This window comes from Platalea leucorodia (assembly GCF_965183815.1).
Source record: "Platalea leucorodia genome assembly, chromosome: 6".
In the NCBI taxonomy this organism is placed as follows: domain Eukaryota; kingdom Metazoa; phylum Chordata; class Aves; order Pelecaniformes; family Threskiornithidae; genus Platalea; species Platalea leucorodia.
Window position 1 is genome coordinate 12056054 of NC_138828.1, and position 27187 is coordinate 12083240.

Consider the following 27187-nt stretch of genomic DNA (forward strand, 5'->3'; position numbering starts at 1 on the left):
TTCTACAAAAGAAATGGCAAATTTTGTTGGATAGCCATAACTGACAAACATGATACAACTCAGATATTGCTGCTTTCCCTCATCCGCTTTGTGAGATGATGCAAAGGTATTTCCAAGTTCTGTGAAAGAAGTCTAAAGGATTAATAACGGTAGTAGCTTTATTTGAGCAGAGTGGTCAGTGAACAACCAGGTGTATTTTTTTGTTTCAGCAATGAACTATTGGTAACCTAACTTAAAATAAATGAATAATTGCCTGACCTTTTCATAATCATTCAGTATCTTTTTTATTAGCAAATAATCACTGGCAGTTTTGCTTTTCCAGCACTGTCTAATGCTTCATTTAATACCTCATAAGCAGCTTCAAGTATGAAACTCCTGGTTTGCAAACTCAAGATATGTTTATATTAACAAAAAAAAGCCAATATACTACTACTTTGACCCTAATATAGTACACGTATTTTAGAATTGTATGAAAAGTCTAGTAATAGCATAAATAGCTAAATTCACATTTTTCAGGATTGAAGTATTCCTTGTGGACTAAGAAATTGTTTTAATTTCTCCTCATTTCAAACAGTATAATTAGGGGCTCTCTTGCTCTTTTGAGAGCAGCCTTTCTATGTAACTGAGCCGAATAATTCTTTTGAACTTTAAACCTACAGCTGTGACTTACCAGATTCCAAGCCAGCCTCACCTTCTGCTTTCCCACACTCACTAATAGCTTTCTTAAAAATAAATAAGTAGTGCAAGTAGGATTTAAACCGGTCTGCCTGCCCTGATCTCCAGACTAGTCAAATGCTGGGAGATGGGTCAACTTGACCATCTGCATCAGGTGAAAAAGCACAGTGAACAAAGGTAGATGTCACATGCGTTTTGATGAAATGACAGCCCCAAACAATCTTGCTCTGTCCCTGAGAAGCTTCACGTAAACATTGAACAAGAAAGTCAACAGAGTGGAATGATGAAAAACCTGCTCGCGAGAGCCCTCTGGGCAGATGAGCAATTGTCCGACATCACCCTCTGAGACCTCCTGGAGCGGAGAGACCAGAGTCACTACACTGATTTCTGGCCATCCTTGCCAGTATCTGCAGATGAGTCAACAAAACTTAATGGCTCATGTTAACAAAGGTTGCTGACAAATCTACAATAATCAGCATGGAAACTTGACCTCTGTATTTTGCCAAGAGGAGATCATAGACCAATTAAGCCAATGTAGTCTTTGTACCTTACCTAGGCTGAAAGCCAGATTGAAAAGGGTCGTGGAAGTCAAAGATGCCAGATGGCATAACAGCTGTTTAACATAAACTTCTCAGTCACCTTCTTCACTACAGGCAGTTTAGACAGGGGATAACAATTGATAAAATTACCAATACTAAGCTAGCATCTCAAATGCAGGTGTGTAGCTGATTATTAGAAGAATGCTGGCATTTTGCTTTTCATATACTGATGAGAAAAGTAGAGCTGATAACACTTCTGATTATTTGATTTTGTATCTGAAGATAGTTTCATCCTGCCTCATTTTACCATGCCTATCAAGATATGGTTAAAATATACAGAATTCTTGGAATTGATCCATATATTTCTTAGCACTACAAATGCTTTTTTTAAATTTTCTTTTATTTCCTGTTGACACTCTAATCTGCACCTTTCTTTAAGACCTGGATAATTTTATTAATCTGATGGATATCTGCTGGATACTGCTTTAACTTTTGCAGTTCAGCTGGGTAAAACAAATGCATCTCTTTTTCTGCCAAGGTGGAAAATAAGCTGATGGATCATATCGGTGATATATATGTTACTATTTTGCCAAATTAATTAATCCATAAAATTATGGATAAATTATGGGTATAATTGTGTTTGAGAATTTTTTTTTAATGTTTATCCATCACCAATTTTCAAACACAGAGATGCTTGCATTGGAAGAAAGAAATAGTCTAATTTATTCTTCTGTTACTGTGGAAAGTGAACTTCTTACAAATAGATTCTGATGTAAGAGTATTTCTTCTGATGGCCACTGTGATAAATAATGAAGAATTAGGTGAGATTGAGATGTCTAGGTTCAATTCAGCCTACTGCAGTCTAAGGTGTTCTGGTCTGGAAATGTCTGTGTAGTTAGTAAATAAAGCTATATTGCTGCACATGCTACACAAATTTACAGCTCTAGCTGATAGATGCTTAAGGTCATATAAGAAATAGGCACTTAAACTGTAATTTCTAAACTTTAAACCTCTTTAAATCTGCTGAAAGAACAAATCCATTAGGCCTTGTGATCCTCAAGCCAAAACGAACACTGACAAATAGCACTGGCTTTGACCTGAAATACAGCAAGGGAAGAGGTTTTCCCAGCTCTCATAAAACAGCCTGTTGATTAGAAAACTTGCCCAAGAAGTGGAAAGCCAGGCTATAGAATTTCCCCAATGTGGGGGAGAAGGGACCCACCACATCCCTTAGCTATGAAGGGGTCCTAACTGCACAGCCTGCAGGGCTACAGATTGGACCATCCTCCCTGCTTCTTCTTGTAACAGGCTGCTGAGTAGAAAGAAATGCAAACTGGGGTTTGAGGAGTAAGAATAAACTAGAGGAAGCCTGGTTCTGTAAGCATCAGCTCATTGAAGGCAGTCACAGCTTCAGGGATTACTTGTGAATTTTACAGTTAAATGAATACCTAAAATGCACAAGTAGCATTAGTAGTGTGGACCTGAAGGCAGGAGGTGGCTCTAATCCAATCTGAAGCCAGACTGATGGCCTGCTAAGGTGTTTAACTTACTGAATAATAAAGGCTTATGAAGTTCTTCGAATTACGTTTGGTTTCCTGACACAGTTACTTTACTGTAGTGAGAGGATATTGTTTGGAAAGCGTCAGATGTAATCTAAAGTTTTCCAGTAAACAGCATGCATAAAAATGGAGACGCTGTCAGACGGTCTGCATGCACTTCTCTATTCATGGGAGACTGGACGTAGGTGATACTTAGATACAGTTTTCAGTAAAGAAAGCTTTACCCACCTACCCACATTTTTTGACAGGTATTCTGCTTGTTTCTAGGCATGAATTTACAGAACTCACCATCATCAAAAAACCAAAGAAATTCCCAGGTGGTATTCGAAAAGGAAGGAAAAGAAGCCTGAAAGACATTTGCTTTCCTGTCTGGAGTGGTACAGAAAGGCAGGAAAAAGTAGCGACTTGCACTCACTAGTAAGTGGATGGTTTTTTTCCCCTTTAGACTTCCTTCTAGACTTTACATTAAACTGTAACAGTTTGAAGAACGACAGGTATGTTCATCCTTTTCTCCAGTTATCAGTGGCATCTTTGCAATAATAAAAGTGAAAAGAGTGATTCACCCTGATGATGCAGAAAGCTTTAATACGCTCCTTTTCCTTTACTTTCCTGTGGAGCTAATAGGTATCAGAAAGGGGCAAGAGATGAGAGCTTTTGCACATGTGCATTTATGTTTTCAGCATTGCGTGTGTTCAAAAGAAAAATCACTGTGGGACTCTTTTTTTTATGTGATAATCTTTTGTTGCATCAATTGAGAAAGGAAGTAATCACTTGGGAATAGCTACTTTATACAAGTTCAAAAGACTCCCAAAAGAGAAGAAAGTCATGCTTCTCTATACAATACAGCAAATGCCAGAAAAGGTGGGTCATTGTCACTGCAAGTCATAGGACACATGAGGCCAAATTTAACCCTTGTGTAAATTCCACTTGAAGTGACTAGAATTACAGAGGATGAAACTAGACAATCATCAATGTAAAAAAAATAAAATATTAAGAGAGCTCTTTTGAATATGTGGCAGTTTCATGTCAGTATGCACAAAGGCTGTCAAAAGCTATTGAATTGTCAAGCATCACTTGCAAACTTTTTTCCCCAACCAAGTGCTGATTAGCTGATTGGGTACATGTTTCCATTCTGTTCTATAAAAGCAATGGTTTCCTTACAGTCTGGAGGATATCGCTAGTCCCAGCCTCGGCGACCGGGTCTGTTCATGGAAGGTGTAGTGCAGTATGGATCTGGAACATGACGGAGATCTCTAGACCTTACTCTGCTAGGAAGAATAGATATACAAATCAGATTTTATTGCATGCATCTACTCCGTACTGAAGCTTTGTTTCTGCCTAGTTTGCTCACTTCTGGCTTTATATAAAGCCTACATAAAGGCTGCCCCAAAACTAAGAGAAGAATTACATAAAAAGTATATGATCTGCATACACAGATCAGAATAGAAATCCAAGGACAGATAAGGGAGGAGGGCACAGATACGTATCTATGGAGATGCTGTGTCCTCAGTATTACATAAATTGAGGCCCTGTGGCTTTTGTTAGAGACCCTGTTGTTATGATAGGCTTTTCGGAGCATGTAGTAGTTGCTTAATTCATATTTTGATTGGAAGCACCAGGATTTTTGTCGCTGATTTTGAAGTAAACAGAGGTTGCATAACACAAAGTGCAAGGTGGCATAGCAATACAATATTGAAGAAAGCATATTTTTAAATACAGAAAGCGTTTAAAACAGAACATATGCATGTATATTTCTGATTGTGTTCAGTCAAAGAATTCTTCTGCTATGAAGTCTTTGATTAAAAGTGATTCAAACCACAAGTAAAATTGCTCAGTAATTACTTCCAGCATCTTCTCGCTGGTCTTGTATGTGATCTCAGCTAATGCTACACTTCACAAAGTCTTACTCCAGGAGGTCCCTGCCACCTCTCTTTGTGTTGGCAGAAAAAAAGATAAGAATGTATTTAGCAGTAAGATTCAGGAGTCTGCCTTCAGACCTGTCAGATACCTGAGTGTTTGTATGTCTGTAGCTTCTGATAGCACCTCTCCCCTTTTGCTTCAGCTTTGGCACCCAAATGGACTCATAAGTGCTACCAGCCTTGCACCAGTCAAAGGATTCTAGGGAAGGATTATTTGTATTGCATTTTCTCTGTACTTTTTCTAAAGGAAAAGTGCATTTTTCTAGTTCTTTTCATGTCTTTTAGGAGTTTGGGCTTTTTTCCTGCAAAAAGAGAGCACTCTCTTTGGAATGCCTTTCATAAACAGAACAATGGCTGGTTTATAAAACAAGTAAGTTCAAAATGCTGGAACTTATAATCATAGAATCATTTAGGTTGGAAAAGGCCTTTAAGATCACCAAGTCCAACCGTTAACCTAGCACTGCCAAGTCCACCACTAAACCACGTCTACCCGTCTTTTAAATACCTCCAGGGATGGGGACTCAACCACTTCCCTGGGCAGCCTGGTCCAGTGCTTGACAACCCTTTCGGTGAAGAAATTTTTCCTAATTTCCAATCTAAACCTGCTCTGGCACAACTTGAGGCTGTTTCCTCTTGTCCTATTGCTTGTTACTTGGGAGAAGAGACCGACCCCCACCTCGCTACAACCTCCTTTCAGGTAGTTGTAGTGAGTGAGAAGGTCTCCTCTCAGCCTCCTTTTCTCCAGACTAAAGAACCCCAGTTCCCTCAGCCGCTCCTCACAAGACTTGCGCTCTACACCCTTCACCAGCTTCGTTGCCCTTCTCTGGACACGCTCCAGCACCTCCATGTCCTTCTTGGAGTGAGGGGCCCAAAACTGAACACAGCACTCGAGGTGCGGCCTCACCAGTGCCGAGTACAGGGGCACTGTCACCTCCCTGGTCCTGCTGGCCACACTATTCCTGATACAAGCCAAGATGCTGTTGGTCCTCTTGGCCACCTGGGCACACTGCTGGCTCATGTTCAGCCAGCTGTTGACCAGCACCCCCAGGTCCTTTTCCGCCAGGCAGCTCTCCAGCCGCTCCTCCCCAAGCCTGTAGCGTTGCATGGGGTTGTTGTGCCCCAAGTGCAGGACCTGGCACTGAGCCTTGTTGAACCTTATACAGTTCGGCCTCAGCCCATCGATCCAGCTTGTCCAGGTCCCTCTGTAGAGCCTTCCTACCCCAACTTCTTGCTAAGTGTATTTTTCTAGCTGACAGTTTTGTGGCATTCAGCTGCAGTGTACAAGCTTTTGAAGAATTTTTCCTGTATTCACATATGTAGTCCTGAATCTTCTCTCAAGTAATTAATTTTAAATTAATCTATCACTTTAAATGTCTAGTTTCTTAAGTCTACCTGCTGTAGTTGCTTTAATGTGCAGCGTTAATAGTCATAAATCTGACGCTGCTGAATGAGCATTAATTGTAGTGGATCGCATTCTTTTTTATTAGAGTTTTTAGAAGGTTCTCCAAATTTATGCTTGACTCTATTTAAATAATATTTACATTAGTTACCATTTATTTGTGTTTATTTTATTCTTTTGAAGAAATGAACGTGTTCAGGGAAAAATGGTAAGCAAGGAAGGTTTGCTCAAGCACAAGGTTTTTAAGTATTGAATTTAAATAATAGATACAAGCTTCTGTTGCCTATTTTTATTTGTTCTGTTCTCTTGTAATATTTGCACTGATCACTTCATTAATTTCTTAATGTAAAGATATAATGTGTATTGTACCCTCCTCTCATTGTGTACTAATTACCAGCTTGCAATACATTTGGCAAGTTAGCTTGATAAAATCTTCAGCAATTATTTTGATTTTTGCTATTGTTGCTCTACAGTTTTTGTCAGCTACAGAAATGTTAACATATTCCCCAGGGTTTCCAGAAAACCATTAGCCCTATACTTCTGTGTGCGTGTGTTCTAGCAAAGGGTCTCCAACAGTAATTTTGAGTGCTTGCAATTTTCAACCCAGCTGGTTGCAGAGCATCCACAGTGAGAGGAATGAAGCCAGTACTACAATTTACAATAAGAACATTCCAAACTCCTTGAGGATTAAATGTAGTCTTCCTTAATCCCTGGATTTTATTCTGAAGTATGCAATACTGTTTTCATTAGGCAAATGCACTATAAATTCATCCCAAAAAGTGGTATAAGGAGGGTTGGTTTCATTTGGTTGTTTTGGCAGCTCAGTCTTTAAATACTGTCTTCATTCTTCAGACGAGAGCATCATTATGTTTCTTGTATGATTTTGGAAAGTTACTTTCTGGTTTTGGGCAAACTTAGTGTAATTGACATGTTGCCACTTGTGGCTCTGTGGTTATCTGTAATACCAACCAGTGTCAACGGTGCCCTAGTGATCAGACAGTGAACTGGCAGATTGCTAATCATTTCTCATTTGTACTGCATTTCCTCCTACCTCAGTGATTATAAGGTTTATTTCCCTGGCTCAACAGCCATCATGTAAAGAACTGAATTATTTCTCAGTATCACAATGCTCATTGGCCTAATTGTATGGGGTTTTCTTCCTCTTTTTACATGTGGGAAAATAAATGACAATTAAGTAATTTACTTTAAGACCATAAACTGCATTTGTTGCTTCTTATCAAATACAATAATGGAAAGTTTCTATTGCATGTATGTGTATGTGTAAAATTCATTCAGATTGTTACTCTGTGCATCCACATAGCATAGAGGCCAGTTACTACGTGCTCAGAGACATTCATTTTATAGTAAGTTGCTCGTATGATCACAGTTAGTCACTGGAGATCATTCTGTGCTTCTCCGGGGCTGAGGTTGTTTACAATGAGCAATGGGAAAGCGCTAATCCTCCCTCAGAGCTCTCCATCTGCAGAAGCAGATGACTGTTCATTTCAGAAATTTGTCCTGATATAGGGCAAAGAGCACATCTGCTTAATCACCCAAATGGCCCATTTTTATAAATGGATGCTTTCTTTTATAACTATCATGCACACATACAAATACAGACACAAACTCCACTGTAGTTTCGGTGATTGATTTCATTATTTTAATGGGCGATAATCCACATTATGGAACAACATGGATCTTTTAGGGTAAAGCTTTCACAAACCACTTTATTAGAATATGCTACTTAAAATAGTACGAGAAAACAACAGAACAGTTACTACTTAACATATATATATGTGTATTTCTTCTGAATACCTGAACTGACAGACACCTAGAAACTGTTTATTGTAAAACATATGCAAAGAAAGAATTATATGTGTAGTAGATACTATCCCCAACCCAAACAAGAGAACACTATAGGTAGAATACTTTGTTTGAAAGACTGCTGCCAGAAACACTGTCCCTGTACCCTTCATGCTCAAAAGCAACCCTTTTTACCTGCAGGAACAATGGAACAATTTCATGCATATAGAATTAGACTATACAGTTTTCTTGTTAAGCCAGTACAGTTTTTAGCAGCAGATGGCCACTGGGAGAACATACTAAAATGGAAATGGTATGGATTTCTGAAAGAATTCTGGAAGATTTTCCATATGTTGGACAAATATTTCATATTTTAGGAATTACAACATTATTTCTCTATTGACAAGACAGGCCTTAGCCCTAAGCAATAATAGAGCCTCTTAACTATAGCAGTGGGAGAGGCTACATGGAGAACAGTTGTCTATACTGTGAAACTTTTCAACTTTTCAAGTTCTCCCTCTATCTTTCTTAAGGACTGAGAAAAAAGGCTTAACAAGTGTGTGTGTGTGTGTGTGTGAGTGTGCATAGAAGTTGATTTTCATAGGCAGAGAAGAGGAATGTAAAAGAGAAATAAGATGCGACAAGTGTTAAAAAAAACCCTACAACACACCAATGTGTGATAGTCAAGTACCTGTGCTGACATCCCAAGTCAAGCTCTTAAATTATTAACACCGTTGGCCTTCTTTCCCGGCGGATGTTGTGTCAAAGCTGACTTACTTTGACTGAAATGTTTCATTTTTGAAAACCTGGCTTTTTTCCAACAGCCACAGTTTCATTAAAGTTTTTCCATTAGGAAAAGAAATGGTTCAGTGACGAGCTTCTAAGTGTGAACTCCACAGTATCTGTCCTACAGCACTGGTGAGGAATGAATAGCAGCTACATAGGGCTCCTGGTATGTAGCATACACACCAGCGCTCTGATTGTGTTATATGTGGCACACAATAATGTAGAAATACCGTAACGTGATGAATATTTTATACCTTTCCTGGTATAAAATATTAATTTGGTTATTCATTCACCTTTAATGAGCTAAATTAGAATCACATTTGAAACATTGTTTAAAACATTATCCATGTTTACTTGTCTTATAACATAAACACCCGTTAAAGATTCCATATATCAAGCTGTAGACTGCATTTTTCTTCAGATTCCCCTCCTCCTCACAGCCCTTCTGCCGAGTTAGTGATATTTGTATCTTATGTTTTGCTTAGTTATATGAAAAATCGTAAGTGGCAGGAAGAGCTATGTAGAAGTGCAGTTGAGACTGTGGAAAACACGCAAGAACAAGTTGTCGTTCCTATTCTTTCTACTTCAGTCTAGAGCGGATGCACAAAACTTCCTCTTTATCTACTTCTTGTGGTCACAGCATGAGACCATCTGACATGGCCACTCCAAATGACAAGGAGGCCTGGCTTCATTCGTTGGATGCAAGCACAATTTAGACTCGGGTGGTAATACTGAATAAAAGCACTCATTTTCCATCGAGCATACTCAAAGGAACGTGGAAAGTACAGGATGAAATTGTCAGAACAAAATGAAGTAAAGTGAGGAAAAACATAATGGGGAATGGAAGAGTAATCAAAAGGAATGAGGGGATGCTAGGTAATTGGCCAGGTAAATGGCATCAGAAAGCGAAAGGGCATGAAAAAAGAAACAGAAAAGAGTAATCAAGGTGAAGGAAGCGTATGTTAAGACATAAGACATCAAGTACAAGTGTTTAAACATTACCTGTGCATTGTCAGATATATCTGAAGGGGAAAGTTTTATGCAGTCATATTTTCAACTTTCTGACTTAGTAATTACATAGCCTGACTGACTCAGAAAAGTGAATTAAAATACAGTATTTAAATGACTATGAGCCACAGTCTCATCTGCCAGGTGTTAAGCATTTCATAGTAGCTTGAGGACTCTATTTATATGTATTATATGGCTTTAAATATTGTACAGATGTGAATACAATCACAACATTTTAAATGTGCACATTCAATGAGGCATCTGCATTTTTCACAAACATCATAATTGCATAAAAGAGGGAATTGTGAATGAATCCTTAGATCTGTGATTTTAACATAAATATGTGGTAAATATTGTTAGCTCTCTATTAAAGGGGACATGGGCTAAATACAATGAGTGTTGAGAAGAGGTGTAATTTCCATGTGTTTTGTGTGAAATATCTAATCAGCATGGAAGATTCCATCTAAATCTCAGCAATACAGAATGAATGGCTTTTGTTTTATCTTTCTACTATATTTTTCAAAGAAAAGTGCAATACATTCTACCAAAAAAAATCACCCCTCACCCCCAAATTCCTAATCCTTGTTCCCCAAGAAATGGCTTTCAATGTCATATTTTTATTAAAAAGATTGAGTTAAATGCAATCCTAGTTTAGATAGTTTTTCAGGGTACAGTTCTAAAATGTAATGTGTTTGCTGAAAAGAAATGCGCACCTTTATAAACTATTGAAAATATTTAAAATGCAGATACTTTCAGGAGTGATTCACACTGCATTGCTATCACCTGGCAGCCTCTGGTAGGCATGGGTGGGATAAGTAGCTACTTGCTGCCTCCCACCTGAAAGAAGACCTTGACTGCATCTGCAGCTCCTTCTCAAATGCTGTTCTATGCTGGTACGGGGTAGAGGCGGTAGATCACACAGTTGGGCTGTTGTTTCATCTGGAAGGTGTATCCCTCCCGCATGAGAACGGTGTGTTTCTGTGTGATCCCTTTTCTTTGGTCTGTTCTGTGTTGCTTATTTACTCCTGGTTTGTACTGGAATGGAATAGGCAGAAGTACGTGGTTAACTGGTCTCAGATGGGCAATTCCGCTGTGCTGTAACTTGGCCATGTCAAGGGAAGGTCAAACATTTATTCAAACCATCTTCAGTGGTTTTAAGCCTAAATCTACAAACCTCTTGTTCTGAAAGGGACTAGATGTGTTCATATTGTCAGATAGAGCAAAGAAGCAGATAGAGGTGGTTTCCTTGCCTTTTTCAGCAGTTAGTTGTGAGCCTCTGGGAGAGACTCTATGTCCATGTAACTGCAAGTGTAATTGCCGTGTAATTAGTGTGTTTATTAAATATGAACACAACATGACTGAGTTTATACTCAAGAGGTTGACTTCACAGTGCCACAGACATGCCCCTTGTTGTGCTGGGTCACACTGTTCAAACAGAAGATGTTTGCTGCAGAACTGATCTTTGGCCAATATACTTGTCTCTGTTCTGGGGAGAGAGGCTTGGACTAAGCTATAGAGGAAGTGTAGTTTTATTGGATTTAAAAAATCCCGACCAGGGATTTGTTCTAATTGACTGGGAATGTTTTCACGTGATGTAATGATATATAATGGTACATTTATACTGGCAAAGCCATCTTCATTGAGATCTGAATTTTCAAATGTAGTTTTATGTTACAAGCAATGTTTATCAAAAAACATAGTTTTAAGAGTTTAAAAACATTAATAAATTATATATATCTCAGTTTTTCCATAATTTACATTGAGGACTGAATGTCGTCAGAGCATGTTTTTGAAAACTTGATTTCAAGCTAAAAATTGCTATAATTTGGTAATTAAATAAACACACAATTTTTCTGGAATGCAAGCAGCAGAATGGGAGACATATTTTATGACTTACATCACTGTAGCTCCAAGGATAGAGCTATGGATCAAGTTCCTGAGGAATTTGTGCCTAAAACCTATACCGCTACCAGTTCAAGATTATTATATTCATACATCTATTTGGTTATTTTGAGCAGAGGATAAAATTCCAAAACCCCTACAGCATTTTTATTGTAAGTTAATTTTTTTTTTTAACAAATTCAGCACATCCTTCTGAGGAGAGAGTTATTATTACTACTGTAAAATCATTTAGAATGCATTTGCATGGCTTAATTGACCTTGAATAATGCAAACTCTTCCACTCCAATTGACATGAGATGGAAGGAAAAGGCAGCGAGACTTGCATAATCTTCCTCTTAAATTCAAACTGCCAAAATGAAAGGAAAACTGACTTAGAATTTGTCTCTAAATCAGTTTCCTCTTTCCCCAATGACACAAAGATACAAAAAGAATCTGAAAAGAATTTGGTTAGCCCTCAGGAAGGAACAGTCGTGCCTAATTTCAAGACATTTAGTAATGGCTGACGTTTTCTATGGCTCGTGGAGCTGTCCTTTATAAAGATTATGGTTTCAGCAATGGTAGTCAGGTTATTTAAAGTTTATAGTAAATTTTAAATTATTTTTCTCTGTTAATCGCTACTCACCATGCTATTTCTCAGTGCATCATACGGCAATGCTGAGTTTTACTGAGATACTTAAGCAGCTTTACTTGTTGATTTGCTCATCCATCCATCCATCCACAATGAGTAAACGAGTCCTTTCCACAACCCTGTACGAGATGCTTACGTTTCCCTCTAGCCTGTGATGACAACTCTGGTCTTCAGCTAAAATTCTTCTTATATGCTTTCTTTGTAACTGTCATTTCTTCATGCTGTTGGTTTTCACTCGGTGGCTTTATGTAGTTACCTTAGATATTTTAAAAAGACTTTACAATTACGTCCAATATTTCCCTTTGGTGCTGGTGGAAAAGAGCTTCTGGTTGGTAACTTCTCAGCTGTCTTTCCCCACCATGTTTTGGGGTTTTTTTTGAAGGCACATATTTTCCTATTTAAAGTCTGATAGATGGGGTCTACAATTGTATCTGAGAAAAAAAACACACAGCTTGACTCTGATTTTAATTTTTTGTTGGGTTTAGTGAGTTCTGTGGATTGTTTTTCTAATTCTGATGTTGTGATTGCCTTGAGGCTACATTGCTTACAGTGATTCTAACCACATAGGTATAGTTTAACAGCAATAATCCAAATGTAAGAATTACTAGAATGCACATTACTAATCTGTCTGTCGCACAGCTACAGTATCTGTGGAGTGAACTGGGCTTTCTTGTTTATTCTGTATTACAAGCCTACCTCTTCAATGCAGCATAGTGTTTCCTGCTTGATGAAGTTTGAATATGTGTTTCTAGCCTTTTCATATTAATCATCCCCTGATTACTTCTGGTTCTGTTTCCTCAAGTTAGCAATATTTTTTTCATTGCTCTCTTCTGTGGTCTTGTAGGTGAATAGTATCATTTATTGTATTTCCCTCGATACAAAGCCAGTTCCATTTTTATAGCAGCAAAAGCCTCTGGAGAGTCAGCGGAAGAAGTATGGCTCCACTGCATGAAAAGTGTGGGAAAACTCTTAAACAGCTGATTGGAGTTGTCTGCAAAGTTATAAAGCTTCTTCAAATACTTGAGTTTCTTTGCAAAGGAGCTTCCTTTTCCACTTCTCTAACCTTATTAGAAACTCGAGACTCTATTGGGGCTTCAGAGTGTACTTAGTGGTTCACTTCACGGTTCTTGTACCACAGTTCTGCATACCAGACGCTGTTTGGGGCTGTGGAACAGCGGAAATCTAGTAGCCTTCCCATTTCAGGAGGAAAAACACAGAATCCCAGCACGTATGTATTAATTTTGCTCTAGTACATCTATTTATTTTTTCTTTTATTTTATTGTCTTTCTAATTATTGTGAGTCTTCCATCATCCTTTTGCTGACATTTCAGTAAATGTTAAAGAAAAAAGATTAAAGAGCAGCCAATGCAAGTGTGACTTTAATTAAACCATTGAGCCAGGATATTTCATTCTGAATATTGCTGAACTTGCATTATCTCACATTGCATTGATGAACTGCATTTAAATGTAAATTTTGATTCCACATAGCCTATATTATTTCTAATCAAGATAATCTTGTCTTAAAATATGGCAATTTATTTCTGAATCAGTGTTAGTGAGAATATAGTATTTACCCTAGATTATTTTAGCATACTACTTGGACCAAGGTGTTGCAGTTTAACCCCAGCCAGCAATTAAGCACTATACCAGCTACTAGCAAGAAAATTAACTCTATCCCAGCTGAAACCAGGACACAAGAAAAAGTATACTTTGAACTATCCACATGTTTTGTCCTTCCGTAGGTAATGCAAGGCCTTTTGGCAACATTTCTGGATTTTTAAGCAAATACCATGAGTCTATGTTAAAGTATATCTGTGAAGTACAGGTAAGCATTGTACAGGACAAGAGGCTGAAATGATTGCAAATTCAAGTATCTGACAACTTCCTTATCACATAAAAGGAAAGCATTTTTAATATATTTAAATAAATGGTTTGTATCAGAAATGGTGGCCATTTCAGTTCAATATATGCAAAGCAATACATTTGACTTCTCATTTTAAAACATCAGGTTTTGTTTGAAAATGGATCTAGCCTAAGAAGTATTTGAACTCCCAAAGAGATAAACCAACTTCTTTTGAATAGAATGACATTTTTAACATTTATTTTAAATTATTTGGAATTTTGCTTATTTTTTGCTTTATTAAAAAAATGCAACTCTACAACATTTAAATTTTAACCAGATTATTTCTTCTGTCTTCTTTACCATAATACTCCATTCTATATATTATGGTATTCTATTCCACAATATGAATCAGTTGCCTAATTTGGTGACTGGATCAAAAGAGTCCATTCTTGCTATATTTAATGAAAAGAAACCTCTACAAATTTTATATTGTGATTGCCTGGGAAAAGGAGTCCGGATCAGTAAGGGCAGCTATTTGCTTCAGTTCTTTTAAAAACAAGTAGAAAGCAGGCATCTCACTGCCACTTGTGCATTTGAAAATACCAAAAATACTGAACACGTGAATGATGAGCAGTGAATGGTAAGGCTGGGTCTGTACATTTGCTTTGTGCCTTTGTTCCCCCTGTTCAGGTTGATAACAGCTGATATCAAAGCTGCAGCAGCCCTGAAGCATATCACTCCATTTATGGCCAGTCTAGCAAGATGAATCTTTTCAAACGTGAGTGTAAGGTTAATCTATTTCAAGTACGCTCACTTGTGGATTAGTGCAGCCTATGCATCTTCTACATCTGAGTAAAAAGTAATCTCACTTAGGTTATCCCCACTTGGAACTTAACTGGGTATTCATGCAGTTGAAGCATCTATTGATGCTTTACACTATTTGGTGTGTACTTGGGAATTATTTGATAAATATTGAGAATATCTTTGCTACATAGCTTGTCTTTTTAAATTTTGGACAGGGAATGCTCATACCATCAGACTAGCTCAGTGAGATCCATGTACAGGTTGATGGAAAGCATTCAGGCTAGGCTGGGGGGATGGCTATTAACCGCCTTTGTTTCTTTTAAAGTACATGGCAGAGTGAAAGTTAGCCGGTCAGGAAGCCTGCATACCTTGCAATACACTTTTGTGAGACAAAACAATTAATGACCTCTTGTTCAGTTGGAGTAAGCAGAGTGATCAAAACCAGCGTATCATAAAAAGTAAACAAAGTCAGTGAAATAATTGTCATATTAACAATTAGTACGTATAATATAAACTCAGCTGACAAACCATGTCAGCAAGTGATAATGTATGATTAAGAATTGAGTGTCAGTGAACTGCAATACCGTAGATATGATTTCAGTTTAAGAAGCAAACAGCCTGTAAAAGTCTCAGACCAAAAGTGACCGCATCTTTCCTACGCTTGCTCTGTATATCAAAGTAAATGCGAAAGAACATTTACTGAGTGAGAGTCTCCAAGCAGGGTTTAGTCATCCATACATCAAGAACAACTTGGACCTTATGACAGACTAGTACCTCCTTGCCTGATGGCCAAGGTATCATAGGACCCTACCCAACTTTCTGAATGGCAGTGGCATTAGGTTATTAAATAATATTTTCTAAGAACAAGAGCAAGCATTTGCTTCTATTGTGCTTTCAAGTGTACCATTTTGTATGCCCAGCCTGCTACCGTATCTGAATCCTTAGCCTTGCTCATTAGGCTGTGGCACCAAGGTCAGATATATGAGGCAGGCCTCCTCTGGGATATTAACAACCTTGCTGGATTTAAGTTGACTTTACTTTTTACCAGTGACATCCAACCAAACTGTAGACATTGCTTTTGTTTAAATTAGACTGGTAGCTTATTATCCTTATCATCATTTTTACAGCAAATGGAGAAAAATAAGCACTTAGAAGATACAGTTCATCTGTTCCTGAGGTAGATGTCTGAAACAGGCCACATACATCACACGAAGTGCCTGTTTATCCTCAACAATTTTAAAGAGAGCTCAGGGTGATTAGCTCACAAACGGATGTCTCTAGTGCAACAGTCTAAAACCAGGTGAGATAAATCTTAATATCCATGGGCAGCTATACTCTCCCTTAATGGCTTTAAATAAACAGACTCTCTTGGAAAATGTATAATCACTTCCAAAATATTTATCACCCTAAGAGCTTTGACTAGAGAGGGATATATTTTTTCTGCTTTGAATGTTTAGCTTCTAGTTTTACAATACTAACTGCACTGGGATGACATCTGTAAGTACCATGTTGTTTTACGTAAGATTCGAGTCTTCCAGTAAACCAATTTTTAAAATACACTCTATCTGCTTTTAAAGTAAGTAATCTCTTAATAATAATCTTGCCCCATCAGCAATAATTCTTTGAAGATATCTAAAGTCATAGTTTTTTTTCTTCTGTGCGGGAGCTGTTCTTTCATATATATGAAATGATTAATAAAATTCTCCCTTAAATCTAGGGGTTTTGGCAGCTTACTATTAGAAATTCAGGTTCTTGCTAACTCACAATGAGAAGAATAAAAATAAGTTAGCGTTTTTCCCGCTGAGAAATACCTCTAGTGTCAATGATGGAAGGATTGTTCTCAGGGAACCGCAGAGCAATTGTCTTGCAGCATTTGTTTAAATGAAGCCTATTTTATTGGCCTTTTGCACCTGAAAAGAACCTCTCAGATTACAGTGGGTTGAATTCTTGTCATACTGTGATAAATTAATGTGGTCTCATTTTCACAAGCACTGAACAGACACTGCTCATGTTGAAATCCATGAGAGCTGTGTGAAATGGTGCTTCTACAAATGCAGGCCAAAAAGTTGTAGTGCAGTCTTATTATGCCTAGATGAGTTTGTGGTATTTGAATTCTTCTCTTAAAAGTCTGTAGGCTAAACCACCTCAGGTTAATGGGAATGCTTGAGGATGTTGTAACATGCCTCTCTAAGCACAATTTTACACAGGCTCATGCTCACACACACATGCACAAACACGCACAAGGCGCGTAGTCTTTTGAGGAGCAGAAGCCCATCTGAGCATTCACAGTGATAATATGCATACTCATATTGTGATGGTAGCTATGACCCCCACATCTCAAGGAACACTTTGTCAGTACATAAATAGCCATCAGGTTCATATGGAAAAGTATATCAACAATGGGAAAAAATTATAAATGTTTGTATAATGTACAAATATGTTTATGTATGTATAAATGTACTATAAATATACAGTAAAGACTTGGCAGTCAGTAATTTCAAGCTGGCTGTAGAGTAACTGCTGCTGAAATTAGTAGCCAGCGGGGTCACTTCCATTTTGTATTCTCTTGAAATGTCTTCAAAAGATCCAATTAGCTTTTGTTTTTAATATTATTACTACTTTTCAATGACCATTTACACCAGATGTTTGCTCCTGGATGTATATATGGCTATGTGATTGCAGCATTGGATTGCTGGGAACTACAAAATATAACACATTTAATTAACACCATTGTAAATATTCAGAATTGCACGTGCCCTAGTTCCTTCTTCCCTCATCTCTTTCACTGCTTCCCAGGACTGTATGAAGAATAGGAAGGGAAAAAAACAACTAACTGAAGGATTTTCTTGGATATTTGATAGTTTTCCTCTTGTTTACACACAGTATTTACAAAGTCATTTCAATTTCTCCATAAATTACAAACTGACATAGATTGTCTGATGAAATCTTTGCATGCAATATGACAGTAATGTATATAGCACTTTATGTGGTTTGGGAAAGGCAGTACATCTGGGAGGAAAAATGTTTGTTTCTATTGAGAAAGATATGCTGTGTTATGGTATAAAGATTTTCTAAAAAAAATAGACTTCTCTGTTGTACTTACAAGAAGAAAAGTGTTATTTTGTTTTTGTTTGCTCTATTAATCTTACATACTGTACTTAGTCTGTCAAAATCTCCTTTTAGAGGTATCTCCGTGACCGGTGAAACATGACACATGAACCATGAAAATCAGACTCATGTGTACTGAGTTATTTTGCGGTACTGGTGGTTCTTTTGTAAGTTCAGCTAATAACAGCTTCACAGGTCAGCTGTGGGTTATAATTGAATTAGATCATGTCCTTGTGGCTTTGAAAGAGCAGACCATCCAGGGAAGCGTTAACAGCTCTAGCACTTGTAACGCACTAAAACCAGTCGTGAGTAACCATAGTTTCAACTATTTTGAGTAGTGTCTTATCTATGAAGGTGCTACGAGTTGTTAGTTTAAATGTAGGTATGTAAGTGTGTGTAAATACATGTATTTATAGAAATAAATTTTTATATGTAAATGGATGTCTTTACACATGCAGTTACCTCAGATGGTGTGAGTTTCATCAATATACTGTAAAGCTACTTATTTTGAATAAAGATGGAAGAATCTATTGCAGGTTTAGAAAAGAAAAATAATATTTTGGCAAACAAAGGATTATATTTCATTTAGGCCATGCATGGAAAATACGATGTTTTAATGAACGCACCATGAGATCAGGGAAGGGCTTCCCGCATTCCACAGAAGCAGCTCTGTTTCTCATTTGTGATGCTCCTCTAAGGACCAAATGAGGTTTCTGGCAGAAATAAGCTGTGGGCCTTGTTGAGTTCCTTCCCTCCAGTGCGGTTCGGTTCATGTGACCAGCCTTACAGGTTTTTATGGGTTAGTTTCACTCATTCTCACAGGTGGGTTTCACTGGTGGTTTCTGGGGAAGCACTGCAACACTGCCTCCAAATTTCCGTCCCAGTGTTGTAGTGAACCTGTAGTGCAGATTGCTCAGCGATGAGAGCTTTACCTTGAAAAGCAGAAATTGCAGCGTTAGTGCTCCAGGGTGGGACTCCATTACATTGCCAGAAAAGGGGAGCTGGATCGTTACTGTGGTGTACAGCACGTCCCCCGCAGGCAGCAGGCACGCCAAGTGTCATTTGCCAGTGTGCTCCCAAACAGGATTGCAGCCTCTGGTTTTGTGCAGTTTTTCTGAGGCAAGAGCTGCTGAGGTTGACAAAACGGCCATGTGATTGTGTCCCAGAAGGTGACGGTGCTGACAGTTCTGCCCCGGCGCCCACAGGATCTCCAGGCCACCAGTGTGGTCTCCAGCGCCCGCCCCAGCGTGCCAGCCTGCTGCAACAGGCATGCTTTATCTGCCAGGGCGGTTCATCAGCGTAATATTGGGGTCTTCCGTTTCAGACAAAGCTCCACATACCTAGCTGTGATGGAAACAGAAGTAAAATCATTGCAACAAAGAAAAGGGTGGTTGTCGTTCCTACCTTGCAGCACAGCATGGTTTGGGTTTGTACGCTGGAGCCAGAGCTGTGTCACTCTAGGCAGGAGGTCTTGCTGGTCTTTGGATGCTGAGCTGTGGGGCTGACATGGAAAAATGTCTGCTCTGAAGTTAGAGGCCTGCCCTGGAGGCAGAATTGTCTGGTAGCAGAGATGAAAGTTGCTGCTGCTCTTTACTTGCAGTCGAGCGTCCTGCCCTGGGGTAGAGGCACGCAGAATCGCTTCTGACTTGACAGTAGCTCCTGGAGGCCGCGCTGCATGGCTGCCGTGCCAAACAGTCTCACAAGGGCAACCGTTTCCACAGTAGGAGTTTTCCAGTAGTGCAGTATGAAATATTCGGCAAAGGAATACGTTCTTGGTTCTGTTGAACCGTGTAGATGTAGGCAGACATGCCTCTACACACGTGCTTCCAATTTTGAAAAATCCTGGAGAGAAAAAGAAACACGTTTTCCCTATCCCATCTCCAAAATATTTGTTGTCTATGTATTTATCAGAGCACTATGCTTGCTTGTAGGCTTAGCCTGTCTTGCGTAATGTGAACTTTGTTCTGTTATATATGTAACTTTACTGAAAAAAATGACAAGTTTAAATGAGGGATATTTATTTCTCACTGTATAAAAGAGGACCTCCCTCTGGTCCTCTTCTGGTTTTGTGACCTCTGAGGTCATGCTGGATATTGGAGATGTCTGTATGCAGACTTCTGGGGCTGAGGAGAATTAGTTTGTCTTTATTACGTGGTCTGTGTTTCACAAGAAGAAGCTTGTGAGGGCATGCCTGTGCTGCTCTTAAGGTAGAGGAGAGAATAAGCTTTCCTCACCTCTCAATGCATCTCTACCGTAAGGGTGCAAAAATCCTTGTGTTCCAGTTTGCTTTTATTGGCATACGATTTTTGTGGGTAGAAGTGCTCAGATTACCTGATTAACTGCCATGTTGCTTTTGTGAACTGGAGAAAAGTAGATCATTAAGAAATGAAGTGTAGACATGAGTTTTTTGTTTTGTTTTTTGTTTGTTTGCTTTAATATTATAAATTGATTCAGTCAACTGGAGATATAGACTAGATTTATAAAAAGGAATCTGTTTATTGTATTATTTGGCTGTTCCATTTGCATTATTTCAATGAAGTTTTAATGAAATTGCAAAGAAATGACACTAATCTGGATCAGAATGGTTTGAGTGCGTATTTTTTGACTTGGAATCTGTGACTAACTCTTTTGATCATGGCAGTGCAGGACTGAGCCCTGTAGTTTGAAATTAGTTAATAACATTAAGGTCGGAGTTACAACATCTTTTGTATCATCTTCTTGCTGAAGTAATAGAAGAATTGTAATAATTATCTAGGTCTACTAACAAAAGAAAGAGTTAAAAGTAGGGTGAATTGTGCTTTATACAATACTCCGTACATATGTACCATAGGGTTGATTTCAGCGTATTAGTGAAGATGTTTGCAGATGCAAATATTTTTCAGTATTTTTCATTGGCTGCTAACAAAGAAGCAAATCTCTCTTGTAACAAAGGGAGTTATTAATGCTTGAAAGTGTTTTAATTATCTTTGAAAAATTTTCTCAGGCTTGACTTTGAAGAATGACTAAGAAAGGTATCATTTAAGTGATGGTTCATTTATTGCGAGCCAAACAATTAATTGAAGTAGCAGGTCAGCCAAGAGAGACAGTAAAGACATATATAAGAAATAGAATGTCATTTTAGTGACAATGTAAGGAAGAAAGAGAAGACATATGTAATTCATACATTTAATGATAAGGCATTGTATCGTATGCTTTGTATGTCAGCAGTCTTGAAGCAGTTTGTCCTCTTCCAGTAAGATGACTTTCTGTCGTCTTCTAGGGCACTGGACCGCAGTTGCCATAGGACTGAGCCAGAGTTCAGCTGAAATACTCAGTACTAGAGCCACGTAGGGGATCGTACTTTAGTGTGAAATACTGGTGTTGGTCGGAGGTTTTTTGCATGTCATAATTTAAACTGTAACTAGTGCTATTTCGGAGACAAGAAGGAAAACACGAGATGGGCATTTAAGTAGGGGCTGTACTACTGTAGAGAACTGAGTTCTTATGAAAAACATAGTTCTTACGTCTTTCACAGGCCTTATATAACTTATTAAAACTGTGGTAAATGATTCTTTAGATTTTGTTAATGGTTTTAGCAAGAGCCGAAATAGCTTTTCAAAAAGAAGAAAAGATCACCCCCAAAATTGTCTGCTTTGTGTGCAAGCAAGCATGGGTTTTTTTCTGCTCTGTACTTCCACCTGCTGAAAATGTTTCAGTCTCCAATCTAATCAGCTCTTTACTCCTCTTCAGACCAGCTGTAGGAAATCAAATGGAGATAATAGTGTGAATCAAGTTCAGGAAGTTTCAAATCTGATCAGAATCTCTGTTTGGCTACATCTTACGTCAATGCCTGCAGTAGTAAGTTTCTAAAATACAGGAAATTACACTCTTGAAAATTAAGTGTTCAAGTGATGTATCTCCATTAAAAAAAAACTTTTTTTTTTTTCTTTTTAAGCTAGTGATATGATGCTGCTCTGCATCTGTGGGTCTGTTACTGCATTCTCTCCATGCATGTTAAAATGATAAATAATTGTTGCCTTGTCAGTAAGGGAGCATGAGATTTGGTTAGTATGTAGGAAAATATTATATTTGCTTCTTAATGTTGGATTTAATACTTTTCTCCTTGCTTGTGAAACTCATTTGCTTGGTTTTAATTGAAACTTGAAATTCTCATGTAAATTCAGGACTCCACTATCATGAATTATTGAGAAAAAAAAAAGTTGAATACTGTGAGACTTGTGATAAAGTTACAGTGCCTGTGACTGTAAGCTAAACTTCTAGAGGAATATTTCTAGGTAAATGCTTACTACATTACTAAATATATACTAAATAGATTTCATAATTTAGATTATTAATTTATATGAAAAAGCTTTAAAAGCTTTTTCTGTAAGTGATTTTGGCATGCAAGTGAATATTGATACCAAAAGTCTGTTTCAAGATTTAACTGAAACTGTTGTTGAAGCTCTCATTTAGATTTGTTGTATTATAGGACTAAAAGGTGGATGAAACGTGTTTAATCTCCTGTATATGTATGTACATTTCACTAAAACATAAATGTCATGAGGTGTTTTTCAGCATATGTGTCTGAAAGGGGATGTCAGGTATGGGTGTAAATTTACAATTTGATTTATCTCATAGAAGTAGCTTTTTTCATTAGCCTTTGCTAGTAGAGAATGGATCTGGTGTTCAATATGAGGTATCACCTTAGCGTTACATGTTGTCAAGATTCCCTTTTTGCTGCTATATTATTATAGAGTACTGCCTATCCAGTAGTACTGGCTTTTGCTTCGGCTTTTCAGGAAATTAGACCACATGTAATATATAAGGACATACATTAGAATTCAATGAAAAAGATGTCTCGACTTGTATTTTTGTGTATTTGTAAAGCTCATGGAAAAGTCTGGCAAAATGATGCAATAGAGCTATGACAATTTATGATCAATAATGCTGTATGAACCAAATCATAAAGCAACCTATCGTGATGTTTAAGTGTTCAGTTGGCTAATCCAAAATGGATGAGTGGGCTAGAATGACCGAGTCTTCGTAATCTGCTCAAGGTAATACTCGTATTTCCTAATGATACCTTAGGCAGCCAAGAACCATCCCACTATGATGTCTTCCTGGCTTCGTTGTTTGCTTGTGAGAATATCATTAGCATGACAGGGGAGACGCGAAGGGCTGCTACGCTCACCTTGTGTTTGCTGTGAGTGCCTGTGCTGGTGACCCCTCTGCTGCTCAGCTGCGTTGGAGTAGAAGCTGATTTTTAGGACTGAGGCTGCTCCTTTTTATCTATAGAAGCATGGAATACTGTCCCATAGCACAGGGGTCCTTCTCCTCTGAAATGCTTCCAGTATGTTTTTAAATCACGGAGACTTCTCGTGTTCAGAGTGGTGTGTAAGTCCAATGAGTGATTTTACAGCTGAATGGTTCTGATGCTGATCTAGTGAATCGTCGTGAATCTCTACCCATTTCTGTATGTTTTAAAGCGGTGAAAATATGATCTGCGACTGTGTGTTACATCCCTACTGCTGACAGCAACATTAGTAAGGGTCAGGGCTTGTGGGTTTTTTAACCTTTGTGGTGTCCTGTCTTGCCCCAGAAAGATGTATAACACCAGAAATTTATTTGTTAAGCAAAATTACATTGCCTTGTAAATGTGCGTGTTGATGGCTTGTTCTAAAATGTTACAAGACCCATAAAAATCCTTGAAAGGTATTTATTGGTTTGGAGAAGCGGAGTTGCAAAGCTTCTGAAATAGATATTAGTAAAATTCATTCAAGCACTGAAAAATCGTGAGGTAAAGTAGAAGTCAGAACTTTGGAACTGACTGCAGACTTCATCTGCCATTTGTAAAGTTCAGTTGGTCATTGAGAAAAAAGATGAAGTACGCATAGTGCAACGTATGTATTGTCTCCTAACCTTTATTATATATTCTGCAAAGCGTTAGTGGCATATCACTGCGAGATATTGACAGTGCTTTAGAAATCACAGATATTAGAAACAAACTGATCTGTCACCCTGTCAATGTATCCTTCCTCAACGGCCTCTCAACACAGGGTTTTTCCTTTAACATATTCCCCAGCTCATTGCCAATTTTAACTAGTTCGAAAAAGGAATTTCCATCGTTTTTCTCCAAATAACATTTCTGATTGAGTATTACTATAAGTTTTCGTGATACTTCATCTAAATTTACATTCCCTTAAATTCATCTGATTTTGCAGAATTTTACGCTTTGAGTACCATCTTAATGTTATCATCGTACAGTCTCTTAGGTGTGTTTGTATACGTCCACAACTTTTGCTGATTTTTGTAGTCCTTTTCATCATGTATTCAGTATTTACTGTTTTTTAAATCACAGGTAGCACTTCCCACACTTAAGAATTGTGAAGGTTTGCTGCAGTTTTTATTTAGGTTCTATCCAGATTGTATGCTTTCTTTTAGTCACCATTATTCATTGCCCATTATTGCTTTCTCTGCATTGCTAAGATAAAGTAGTAACCTGTAACTCTAACCCCTATTCATGCAAAATCCTTTTGGATCCCATTGTTTGAAGACAAGAAATGTGATTTGACAGAGCACAGCAAAGAGAATTAAAAAAATCTGTTTTTTTTCTGTGAAAAATGTGTAGCAATTAAAAAAAATATTAAAACCAAGAAGCAGATAAGTCCCATTCCATAAAAATTTGATTACCAAAGTTGTTTGCTACATACTTGTAACTGTTTTGAAAATTCCTGCAGACATACTTTTTAACCAAAAGTGTACATTCTACTGTGCAGTTTTATTTAATGTTGTGTTAAGGTAAAATGAGGCAGAGATTTGATGCTGCTGGTGCAACTGAGATACAAATGATGTTGTGCTAAAACTGTCAGAAACTGTTATTTGGTTTAGTCCTTTCAAATAGTAAAGCAGAGAAAGCTCTTAGCCTCTTGGTCCCAATTCTTAGTTACATGTGACTCATCCATATGACTCATTTTCTTTACTTGTACAGATTTCAGTCACATATTTGGAACACATTACTTCTTAAGTGAGTAAATTATGAGCACATGTTGCGCAATATGCTTTGTATTATAATTAAAAATGATAAACCATGTATCTGCATTCCATTCTGCTACATTAGATTGAAAATGAAGAGCTGTGTTAAGGTGTTCTATGACACAGAACTAAATGATACCATAGAAAATCCTGCATACATTATTTCAAATTTGATTTTTAATTTGGAGGGGGTATTATTACTAATTTCTGTGAGAGGAAGAAAAGGGATTTATTTTTCATGCCCTAAATCTTTCCTCTTCATCCTCTTATCATCAGTGTTTGCATCCACAAGGAAGAGACTTTCCATCACCTGGTGATCAGAGTGTATTGCTTTTAAACAAATTATCCTAGCTGGGTTCACAGAGATTTTATCACTCAGTGTATTGAGCTAACACCAACTTGTCATTGCTGGCCTGACCCACAGCTGAATCCACAGAGAAGAGAACAAAGACATTAGTTTGATTTAGCTGTCTTAAAAATACCATCTCATGTAACTACAGTGTGAATAGCTGAAACATGGTAATACATAGTTATTAATACTGTGGAAAAATTAGGAAAACTTATATTTAAAAAAAAAAAATTGCTAATGCTTTTTTTTTTTTCTTTTTTATAATTTGAGAAAATATCTAAGGAAATACATCAGTTGCTTACCCGTCTGTCTTTTGTATTTTGCTTGAAATAATTTGTTGCTTATTATGCCGTCTTCCTGTTCTAATTAACTTTGGTAAAGGTTTGCCTATTTATCTAAGATCCAATCCACCATCTTAAATTAAGAATAACAACAGGAACCAATAAATGATCTTGTGTGTGTGTGTGTGTGTGTGTGTGTGTGTGCTTTCTGAAAATGATCCTGGTGATTCTAAGCAACTGAATGAAAGGAAGACGAATGCAAAGCTATTTTATAAAACGACTAACCTGCCACAGTAAATAAACAAACAAACAAACACACACACACCATTTACCAGAATTATCTCAGTGGTTTAATGGTAGCGGCAGGCTAAGCCTTGAGTACAGTGTCCCCTTTGCCTTTTAGTGATACTGCCATGTGCCTGGTTGCTCTTGCAAGTAGCTTATCCTGGTGAATCTGAAGAAATGGATTTCATGGCACTTCTGCACATGCTAATGAAGTTTGGAAAATGTTTTGGCTAAATAATGAATGGATAAGGACTTCAGATACGTCTACCCCTCGTTATAGTTCCTCTTAGAAAATACGGCGAAGCAGCAATCATTTTAGATCTCTGTGGAGCGATGGGACAGTTCTGTCTATGGCTGGTCAGTAGGCACCATCGCTGTCTCGCAACATTTTTCTTTTGTTTAAAAGTAATGTTACTAGTCCACAAGGATATTTTCAAATGAATTTGATTTCTGTCTTGCAGTTGTGTCAGTACTTTAAAAAGACTTGGGAAACTCGTAAACATATGAATTTTTCAAAACTTGTCTCTATTTCATTGATTGAAAAAAAGCAGAAACACTATAGCAAGTTCCAATACTGACTTTAGAATTAGAAAAAAGGTTCTAGAAACTCATGTTGTTTTTAAGTTTTAAAAATAATGCTGTTGGATGAGCATTAGAAGGTAGCAAACATTGAGTGTTCCTCCATCCATTTTAAATGCTAAACTCCAATAGTCAGCCATTCAAAGAATATTATATAATCAAGATGGTAGCCCATTATTATGGTGTTTAGCTAATGGACTGCAGCTTTTATGACTAATCATTAGTTTAGGGATTTAGCTATATAGAGAATGGGCACAAAATCCTTCTTTAATCTTCTTTCTTTCACTAAAATTGTGACCACTGTAGGATATTAAGATAACACAGTGATCTTTATAATGGTTTTGTGAAAGTCAGTTTTAGTAATATGAGTTAGGCAAATCTACTTTTTAGTCTTCAGGATAGTAAGTTAGATATTTACAATTGATGAAGAAAAAGCTGTTCACTGCATACTGACCTTTGTAATATAATGGTGGCTTGGCTTTATGCATACTGTATATACAAAATAGAATCTTTCATAGTAAAAAAAATGTTCTTATGCAATAGGTAACATGCTTCTTGTATCTCTATAAATGTAAAAAATGGCTTTGAGTTTTCAGATTTTGTGATTGCTCATCTCTGGTGATTATTGTGTTTTCTGTAGCTGGTTTTTAACCAATGTAATATTTACATGTGAGCCCTTCGTCTGTTAAATGGCAGGACAATCCAGACA